This window comes from Psittacula echo (assembly GCF_963264785.1).
Source record: "Psittacula echo genome assembly, chromosome: 19".
Lineage (NCBI taxonomy): Eukaryota > Metazoa > Chordata > Aves > Psittaciformes > Psittacidae > Psittacula > Psittacula echo.
The window spans coordinates 5,736,323-5,747,011 of record NC_137755.1 but is presented as its reverse complement, the minus strand read 5'-3'; the positions used below and the strand labels follow the sequence as shown (position 1 = coordinate 5,747,011).

Genomic DNA, 10,689 nt, shown 5'->3' with positions numbered 1-10,689 from the left:
TCAGAGCTCCACATCTCTCTGAGCACATTTGCAGAGGGTCCTGCTGAAAGACACTGAGGGAGCGTTTACCTTAGAAGGAAGGATCCTGAGCTCTGACGTTTTTCACTCCTGGTGGGCAGGTTGGGCAGTGGGAGCTGGGAATTTCCTTCTCTGCTTTGGAGAAGGCACCGAGAGTCTTGTCAGGACTTGTGTGAGCTGCTGCTGAGCCCCTGCACAGGCAGAGATGCTCCTGGGCAGAGCCCTGCTGCCGGGAGGGGTGTGCAGGGCAGAGCTGAGCACACAGCCCATGGGATGGGCTCTGGGAGCACTGAGAGGGAGCAGAGCTGGGCCCAGAGCAGCAGCTCCTGGCAGGGACAGCTCCAGGCGGCAGAGACATGGGCAGGGAGTGGGGGGAAAGTGCAGCCCAGGCCTGGGGAGGGTGCGTTCAGGCAGCTCTCTTGGTGTCTGGCACTGGAGGTGCCTGCTGGCCATGCTCTGCTGGGCACAGTCCTTTGCTTCTCCCCATGAGTGCTCCGTGATCTGCCCTTTGAAACTGTGCTCCCCTGCTCTCAGCACAGGACAGATGTTTGTGGGGGGCTGAAGATCAATTTGTGTGTGAAGGCATCTCACAGGCAGCGCAAGTCTAAGCGGAGGAAAAATGGGAAAGGACTGATGGACACTGCAGCTCTCCTGGCTCTGCACTAAGCTGCAAAGAGCTGAGACTTTTTGCCTGATGCAATGCTCTTCTGATTGTACCTAGGAAGAAGCCTCAGCAGTTACTGACATCACTGGTGATAACGCTGAGCCTCTCCTCTCCGATTATTATGTGTTCAGAGTTGTGAGTGCATAAATTAAACTTCTGTATCTGACATCCCTCCTGTCCTAACCTGTCACTGCCTTTTCCTCCTGTGACAGTGACTCATGCCCAGAGGCAGCAGATGTCCAACGGCAGCTCCATCACCCACTTCCTCCTCCTGCCATTCGCAGACAGGCGGGAGCTGCAGCTCTGGCACTTCTGGCTCTTCCTGGGCATCTTCCTGGCTGCGCTCCTGGGCAACGGCCTCATCATCACCAGCACAGCCTGCAACCAGCACCTCCACACCCCCATGTACTTCTTCCTCCTTAACCTCTCTCTGCTGGACCTGGGCTGCATCTCCACCACTGTCCCCAAATCCATGGTCAATTCCCTGTGGGACACCAGGGCCATCTCCTACACAGGTTGTGCTGCACAGCTCTTTTTCTTTGTCTTTTTCATTTCAGCTGAGTTTTCTCTCCTCACTCTCATGTCCTAGGACCGCTACGTTGCCATCTGCAAGCCCCTGCACTACGTGAGCCTCCTGGGCAGCAGAGCTTGTGTCCACATGGCAGCAGCTGCCTGGGGCACTGGGTTTCTCACTGCCAATAGTGAGCAACACTACTGGCACATAGTCACCGTGCTGCATACAGCCAATACATTTTCACTCCCCCTCTGCCGAGGCAATGCTGTGGAGCAGTTCGTCTGTGAAAGCCCCCAGATCCTCAAGCTCTCCTGCTCACATTCCTACCTCAGGGAAGTTGGGCTTCTTGTGCTAAGTTGCTTTCTAGCGCTTGGCTGTTTTGTGTTCATTGTGGGGTCCTATGTGCAGGTCTTCAAGGCCGTGCTGAGGATTCCCTCTGAGCAGGGCCATCACAAAGCCTTTTCCACGTGCCTCCCTCACCTGGCTGTGCTCTCCCTGCTTCTCAGCACTTCAGCATTTGCCTACATGAAGTCCCCCTCTGTCTCCTCCCCATCCCTGGATCTGGTGCTGTCAGTGCTGTACTCGGTGGTGCCTCCAGCAGTGAACCCCCTCATCTACAGCCTGAGGAACCAGGAGCTCAGGGATGCTGTGAGGAAGCTGGTGACTGGATGTGTTTCAGCAGCCATACACTGCCTGCTTTCCTCTGCGAAGGGCTCCAAGTGTAGGTCATGACAGGCCATGTCTGTCTTTCCTAGTTTACACTTTTTTTCCTGTTTCTATTTGTGATGTTCTTGTCTTCATAGAAACATCAGGTTTCATTTCCTCCTGCTTAAGTAGCCATTTGTGGTGTGTGACCCACAGACTTTGTGTCAGTTGGGTCTCTCACTATATTTGAGTAAAATAAATGATCCTGCAGCAACTTCTTCTGTGTGCTATGTCCTCACATGGCAGGAATGAAGGGGAATGAAATCAGCTTTCTGGCTGCTGCAGCTCCGGGATGGCTGCTCTGTGCCTGGAGCAGGAAGAGCTCTTGGGGAGCCAAAGGGCCGGGGCTGTTGTGCTGGTGTGGGGAGATGGGATGGCATGGGGGGGGGGCTGCAGAGCTCTCAGGGTGTCCTGGGCAGGAGAGCAGGGGACACAGGGGTCCCTGCAGGGAACTCCCCTGCAATGGCCCAGGCTGGGGCTGCCTGGCTGGGAGCAGCGCATGGGAAAGGGCTGGGTGGGCAGGAGCTGGACAGGAGGCAGCGTGTGCCCTGGCAGCAAGGGAGGACAGCAGCATGGCGGGCTGTATGACCAGGAGCACGGCAGGAGAGCAAGGGAAGGGATGCTCTGGAATACTCCATCCAGGTTTCAGATCCCCAGTTCAGGAACGCTATTGGCAAGCAGCAGTGGGTTTAGCAATGGGCCCTGAGGACAGGTAGGGACTGGAGCACGGTGCCTGTGGGGAGAGGCTGTGGGAGCTGGGCTTGTCCAGCCCGGAGGATGGAAGGCTGATGGGCACATGGCAGTTTCTGGCCTTGTGGTTTTCCAGCTCACACTGAATCAAGCCTCGAACCATTTGCTATGACCCTCTTCCTGACAGGTTAGAGTTGAGACCTCCTGGGATCCATTCCAACCTCTGTCCTCTTATTATCCTAACATGATGGGGTTATGAAGGGCCACAAAGATTCTTCAAGGGCTGGAGCACGCCTCCAGACATCTTCATAACTAAATGAAGACAGGTTGAGAGAGCTGGATGTGTTCAGGCTGGAGAAGAGAATGCTCCAAGGAGACACCTTGGGAAGCTGCCCATAACTAGACAGGGCCTACAGGAAACCTGGAGAGGGGTGTTTTACAAGGGTGTGCAATGACAGGACAAGGGAGAATGGTTTTAAGCTGAAAAAAGGGAGATTTACCTTGGACATTAAGAGGAAGTCCTTCACTGTGAGGGTGCTGAGGCGCTGGCACAGGGTGCCCAGAGAAGCTGTGGCTGCCCCATCCCTGGCAGTGCTCAAGGCCAGGTTGGACACAGGGGCTTGGCGCAAGCTGCTCCAGTGGAAGGTGTCCCTGCCTGTGGCAGGGAGGTGGAACTGGATGAGCATTTTGTGTGTGAATGAGCCCTGTGGTGCCAAGTTCCTGAACTGCAGGTACTGAGAGAACAAACAAACCTCTCAAGAAATAGAAGGCACAAGAAAACCCCAAGTTTCCGAGGGCACTGGAGACCCCACTCTCCATGTAGGCCCTTGTGTTTGTTTACCTTCAGAGCGGCCAAGCCCTGACCCCCAGGACCTGCTAAAGGAGATCCTTTCCCTCCTGCAGCACTCCGGGCTCTGCCTAGGGTCAGTGGAGTGTGGGAGCTGTGACTTGGTGGTAGATTGTGTTGCTTTGCACAAAGAGCTGTGGTTTTCTGGGCATTGGGCAATGCCTGTGAACTCCCCACAACCCGTCCGGCTTCTTTCATAGCCCTGCTCTCAGTCCTCAGTCACCTCAGATGTCCCAGTTCCTTGCTTGCATCCTCCAGACTGCCCCTGGAGGCAAGACCCTAGAGACTGTTGCACCCTGAGCTGATGCTCTGCCCTCTGAAACTGTGCTCCCTTTGCTCTCAGCACAGGACAGATGTCTGGGGGGTTCTTAAGTTCAATTTGTGTGTGAAGGCATCTCACAGGCAGTGCAAGTGTAAGCAGAGGGCAAATGGGAAAGGACTGACGGACACTGCAGCTCCCCTGGCTCTGCACTAAGCTGCAAAGAGCTTTTGCCTGTTTCAGTACTCTTCTGATTGTACCTAGAAAGAAGCCTCAGCAGTGTTAGGACATCCCTGACGAACTTCAGAGCTGTCCCAAACCAGCTCCATGTACCCAGAGAAGCAGAACAAAGCTGACTCCCTGTCAGCACACGGGAAGAGGTCCTGCTCCTCACACCACGCTCATCCAGCACAAACCAGAGAAAAGAAATGCATTTCAGTTGGGGGGATTTCACTGCCAGGGATGGGGCAGCCACAGCTTCTCTGGGCACCCTGTGAGGGCTGGGGCATCCCCGTCCCCACAGGGCACACCAGAAGGGTTCTGTGTTTGCTTTATTGTTTGTCCAGAAGAGTTTTTGTGGGTGTGTTCTGTGACAGCAGCTCTGCTGCCTTTGGAGCTGTGCCCCTTGTGTCCCTCCTGTTCCCTCTCCCTTGTCCCTCCTGTTCCCTCTCCCTTCTCCCCACGGACTCTCTGTGCCCAAGGCTGGAACCCAGGGACAGGTCCCCAAGGCTCTTGGCCTCCTGCTCTGCTGCTGGAGCTGAGCCAGAGCCTCCGGCCTTTGCTCGGCCCCCCCATCCCTTGGGTGTCACTGGGCCCTCAGGAGCACTGGGATGGAGGGGGCTCACTCCTGGCCCATCTCCTTGGCAGTCCTGGGGTGCTGGGGAATGTGGGGGGCGGGTGCGAGCACTGGGCAGTGGGTCTGTGAGTTGCCTGGGAGTATGGGGTGCTGGGAACCCGGCACATGGGGCTGGATTTTGGCCGCGGTGACCCCTAAAGCACACTCAGAGCATCCTGGGGATACCCCTAGAGAATCCCAGAGATCGCCCGCAGCACCTTCAGAGCACGCCATAGACCCAGTCAGAGCTCATGCATCACAATGACCATAGGGACATGGGGACCAGAGGAGTGGCTGTTTCTGGAACACCCCGTGTTCAGGTGTGCGAGGCCAGGGAACCCCACGGAACCCTTCACATGAGGAGGCACTGGGAGATGGCAGCTGCCCTATGGAACACAAGCTACAGGTGGAGGAGGCAAGAGCAGCTCCTCTGGTGGTTCCCGTCTTGGTGTCTCAGAGCCGGTGACGCCTGTGGACACAGGAGCGTGGAACGAGGTGGGCGGTGATGGCGACCTTGGGGTGCTTTAGGAGTTGCCAAGAACACCTCAAGTGACTTCCCCAGAGTGGCTGCTTTGGACTCAGTGTGCGGGTTGTGCTGGCTGAGCCGGCAGCCGAGAGCTCCGGCTGACTTAAATTTTGGGATCTGCCCTCATTTCTTGTGGGGAGAAGAAGGGCCTGTGGGGATGGGACAAGGGGAAGGGCTTTAACCTGACAGAGAGGAGAGATTGAGAGGAGATCTCAGGAAGAAGTTCTTCCCTGTGAGGGTGGTGGGACATTGACACAGGGTGCCCAGAGTAGCTGTGGCTGCCCCACGGCTGGCAGTGTTCAAGATACAGCTGAAAATTACCTGCCTGTTTCCCTGGTACATGGTTGAGTTGATTTGGAGATAAATCTGACTCTACAGATCTAACACCAAGAGGAATTGTTCGCCTGCACGTGCAGTAGACACACAGATCCCTTGCTGTGTCATGTGCACTTGTCAGTTATTGAGGAAACTATCCATGGGCTGGGAAAGGAAACAGCACAGGAGGGAATTTTCAGCTAATTTTTGCTCTTCCTTGTAAAATCTGTTGGGCTAAAATCTGTGTTCTAGGAGAAACAGCAACAAGGGCCTCCCTCAATCCATCCTTTTCACAGAGTGGTGTAGTCGCCTCCTGTCTCTGTGCCTCCAAACAGAGTAGTGCTGAATTCCAGTTATAAATTGGGGAAATGTTTGGTTGGTTTACTCAATTGTTAAGAGTTTATTAAATGCGTTTAAGTCCGATGATCTATATGAGGAGGTTTCTGCAATAATGCAACTTGTCCAGCTGATTTCCATGTTCCATCGAAGAGCAGAATGTTCAACAACAAACAGAATAGAATAGCAATGAATGAAATTATGGTAGGATGTAAAATTAAACTTGGTTCCAGTTGCTGCTGGTGACCATCCAGACATCCAGGGTATCCCACAGGGATGTTGTCATGGTCAGCGTGTGGACTTGTTAGGGACAGGTTAATGGTTGGACTCGATGTTCTCAAGGGTCTTTTCAAATGCAATGATTCTCTGATTCTAAGCAAAGTTGATTTTTAGCCTTAACTCTGCCAGCTGAGGGAGGGAACATCCGTGCTTGCTTCAGGCTGTTTCATTTTGGGTTGTTTTTTCCACCCCCCCCAAAGGAGACTGAACCCTCTGGGATGGCATCTTTGCAGCTTCTCGTCACCCTGTCACTGGCCTTTGGGACACGGGTTCGTGGAACCCACAAGGCATGTGATGAAAATTGTCTTCCCACTAACTACTAGATCGGCCAGTCTTTCAAGTATTAATAGGTCTTTTACTTATATATGTGTGTGCATATATATTTGTATGTACACTGTAATGTGATGAGGTAGTGGATTTTTCCTGGAAGCTTCAGTCCAGCCTGGAACTGGGGTATTGCAGCCCAGCAGAAATAATGGCAGAATCCCAGCCCCTCCAGCATGTCTTTGAAACCCTCCCACTGTCCCGCACACCATTAATCAGTATCTCTTGCAGGACTGGCTCCAGCGGCATCTGCATCAGTAGACAAGAGCAGGACCGCAGCAGAAGTAGCATGAGCACATGGCAGGGTTTGACTAGGACTAGTAATTGGTAGTGAGGGTGCTAGTGCTCGGTCCAAGTGTGTGGTACGTGAACGTTTGAAGTGTGTGAGAACCCTGTGTAAAACCACATTTGGGCTTTCCAGTGCAACTGGGACACCCTTGTAATTCTCTACTTTGCATCCCAGCCTCTGGGCGCAGTGGGCCCGGAGCACTTGCGGATTATGGTGGCAGTTTGTCAAGGCAGATGGGACACAGCCGACTGCCTGAGCCAGCGTCTCCCCAGAACCTGGGCCCCAATGATCCTCACTACCAGTTTGGGGGTGAGTTTACCTCCAGGTACTCCGCTATCAGGACAGTAGGATCTCCATAGCTATGCTATGCTGTGCTGTGCTGTGCTATGCTATTCCATTTTAATCCTTACACTGACCATCAGTCAAATAACAATGAGCCTCTTATTTGCTGAAATGTCAGATGATTTTTCAGCTCCAGAATCATTTTTAAGGACAAGCAATGGTTCCAAGTAGAAAGAGGATTTAATTTCATTTCATTTATTTCATTTAATTACATTTCCTACTAGAAAAATACTCCTCACATTGAGGGTAGTGAGACAGTGGCAGACTCTTGCTCAGAGAAGCTGTGGCTGCCCCATCCCTACCAGTGTTCAAGGCCACATTGGACACAGGGGCTTGGAGCAAGCTGCTCTAGTGGAAGGTGTCCCTGCCCACTCATAGGTGGCCGTGATGCCCTGTTCCATTGCCCAGGTTGAGCTGTGACCCCTCGCAGGCTCCACCTCCAGACCAAAGGCACTGAGGAGGAGCAGCCCATGAGGGACCTCCCCGAGCCATCTGGGCAGAAGCTGGTTCCCCCATGTCCACTCCCGGAGCACCCCTGGGTGCCCAGTGCCATGGGCACGATGCTGCCGCCATCACAAAGCCATGGGGGTCGCTGTGGAGACGCCCATTGTGATGGGGCCCCCACGCTGAGCGTGGGCTATTGAAGGAGCCAGAGCCCTGCAGGAACCAGTGCAGAGGAGAGCCCTCCCTCGGGAGGCTGCATCTCCCGTGCCTGCCCTGCGCATCCAGGTACGGGTTCTTTGACTTTGCAATCCTGTTTTAGTGTTGGCTTGAAACACATTGTGGGTGCGTGCTCTAAAGGGAGGAGAAGCTGTCAGGAGATGTGCTGGTGCCATCCCAGCTGTAGGAGCAGGGGATGGGTGAGGAGGAGGCGCTGGGCTTGTTCATGTGCTTGGAGCTCAGCTCTGCCTGCAGAGGTGCTGGGGGCAAAGCAGGAGCCTTCTGTGTGCAGGAGCTGCTGGTGTCAGAGGTGCTGAGAAGGTGTCAGGGCAGGAGCAGCCCCTGGGCAGTGCAGCTGCTGGTGCTGTCACTGGGAGCTCAGCACAAGGGGACCTGCCTGGCTCCGGCAAGGCCCGCGCAAGCCCCCCGGGCATTGCGGAAGGCAGGAGGGGTGCTGGTGGGCCAGGTGAGCTTGTAAAGGCCAGGCCAGCACCGGGCATTGGGCAAGGCTCCAATGCTCTGCTGGGCTCTGCCAATGCATTCTGGAAGGTGACAAAGGCCCTGGCAGGTGCAGGCACAGCCCAGAAGGATTTAAGGTCATGGGTTAGGGTCTGGGTTAGGACACAGCCTCAAAGCAGGGAGGGGACAAGGATGTGAGGAGTGTGGGGGTGCAGTGGTGTTCTGTGGACTCTGGGGATGTTTTAGGGTGTCCATCGGAAGTTGTGGAGGTGGCTTAGGGGCTTTTTTAGGGGTTTTTCTGGGTGTTACAGTAGTGTTTTAGAGAGGTCCATTAGAGCAGCTTGCTCATTCCCCTTCATTCCTGCCATGTGAGGACATAGCACACAGAAGAAGTTGCTGCAGGATCATTTCTTTTACTCAAATACAGCGAGAAACCCCATTGACACAACGTCTGTGGGTCAGACAAGGTGGGCAGATTCTGAAGTAGCAGGGGATGAAAACTGACATGGCTTTGAAGACAGCAACATCACAAGTAGAAAAAAGAAAACAACTGTAAAGCAGCAAGGACAGACGTGGCCTGTCATGAGCTACACTTGGAACCCTTTGCAAAGAAACATGGCTGCTGAAACACATCCAGTCACCAGCATCCTCACAGCATCCTTGAGCTCCTGGTTCCTCAGGCTGAAGATGAGGGGGTTCACTGCTGGAGGCACAACCCAGCACTGCACTGACACCACCAGATCCAGGGATGGGGAAGAGATGGAGGGGGACAAAGATGCCAGTGCTGACAAGCAAGGGAGAGCACAGCTAAGTGAGGGAGGCACGTGGAAAAAGATTTGTGGTGTCCCTGCTCAAAGGAGATCCTCAGCATGGCTATGAGAAGAGAAGGCTCCTTAAGGGGAGATCTTAGAGCAGCTCCCAAAGCCTAAAGGGGCTACAAGAAACCTGGAGAGGGGCTTTGGACAAGGGCCTGTAGGGACAGGACAAGGGGAATGGCTTGAACCATCTCAGGGGAGACTGAGATGAGCTCTTAGGCAGAAGCTCTTCCCTGGGAGGGTGCTGAGGCGCTGACACAGGGTGCCCAGAGAAGCTGTGGCTGCCCCATCCCTGGCAGTGCTCAAGGCCAGGTTGGACACAGGGGCTTGGAGCAAGCTGCTCCAGTGGAAGGTGTCCCTGCCCGTGGCAGGGGATGGAGCTGGATGAGCTTCAAGGTCCCTTCCAACCCAAACCAGGCTGGGATTCTGGGATTTTGTTCAATACCTTTAGCACTGGATGTAATTCTTTAACAATGGGCAAAATGAACCATAGATTCCTTCAAGTGCCAGCTCTGTTAGCAAGGTTAAGACTGGAAAAGTAAATGGTGTTTTCTTCACCAGTGTCAGGAAACATGACCAAATTCAGGTTCCTCTTCATGCTGCAACAACAACTACCGCATCTTCAGGACTTGCGTATGCATCTTGTTCCAGAGCTAACTAGTGCAGTTAGTTAGTAACTACTGCTTGTGTCATAGCTGTAGAAGATCCATCATGCCTCAGACCTTGAAGGGTGGCAGGTGTGGGCATATATGTAAGAGCAGCAAGTTTTTACAGTAATGCCTGCAACTGTCTTCTCTCTGGCTTTTTAATTTTACTGAAAATTAGCTTAGTAGCTTTCTGGCCTAGTTTTAGTTGTCAGTAAAGTCAATCTTTCCAGTTGTCTTCCTATTTTCTCAATAGCCTTTGATCTGTAAGGATCAGTACCAGCACCTGTGGCCATCAGCTGCTATGTTTCTGGTGACTTTGCTGCTGCAGACTCTAACCAGGAAAATACTGAAAACCTCTTGATAGCCTTAATGACATGATGTGATGTGGCCTTTTCTTCAGATGGCACAGTGTCTTGAAGGCAGACATCTGCTGCCAGTGAATACACCCACTTGCACTGGATGGGAGTCACCAATAGCTCCACAGGTCCATTCCCAAAGTAACGTCTGCATGAAGGTAATTGAGCCATCAAAACAGTAGACTCATGATTCTCAGCTCTGGCGGAATCTCGCTTGTGAGATACAGTGACTGTGCTCGGGCACCCTCAGGGGGATAAGAATCAGAGATGGGGAGGAGATGGAGGGGGGCCCAGATACGTCTGGGGTTTTGTCCTGGGTTCAGCAGTAGCAGTCATTTTTCTCCTTAGTAGCTGGTGCAGTGCTGTGGCTTTGCCTTTCCCTTTGGAACAGGGCTGATAACACCCATGTTTTTAGTTGCTGCTCAGTAACGTTTACTGTGACCAAGGACTTTGTGAGTCTCATGCTCTGCCAGGGAGGAGGGGAAGCTGGGAGGAAGCAGAGACAGGACACCTGACCCAAACTAGCCAAAGAGGTATTCCATACCACAGCACGTCATGCGCAGTATATAACCTGCGGGCAGTTACTCGGAAGGGCGTGATCAGTGCTTGGGTTGGACTGGGTATCGGTCAGCAGGTGGTGAGCGGTTGTATCGTCTTCCCTTGTTATTTCCCTTACCATAATTATTATTGGTGGTATCAGCAGTGGTTTGTGTTGTACCTTAGTTATTGGACTGTTCTTATCTCAACCCATGGGAGTTACATTCTTTAGATTCTCCTCCCCAACCCTCCATGAGCGGGGGGAGGAAGGG

General features: G+C 53.4%; 1 pseudogene across 1 annotated transcript; it reads left to right on the top strand.

The window, feature by feature from the left end:
• The first annotated feature begins 917 nt into the window (after positions 1–917).
• LOC308228601 (olfactory receptor 14C36-like) lies at positions 918–1,928 on the top strand (annotated as a pseudogene). Its single transcript has one exon. The product of its transcript is annotated as an olfactory receptor 14C36-like (transcript).
• Positions 1,929–10,689: the final 8,761 nt, after the last annotated feature.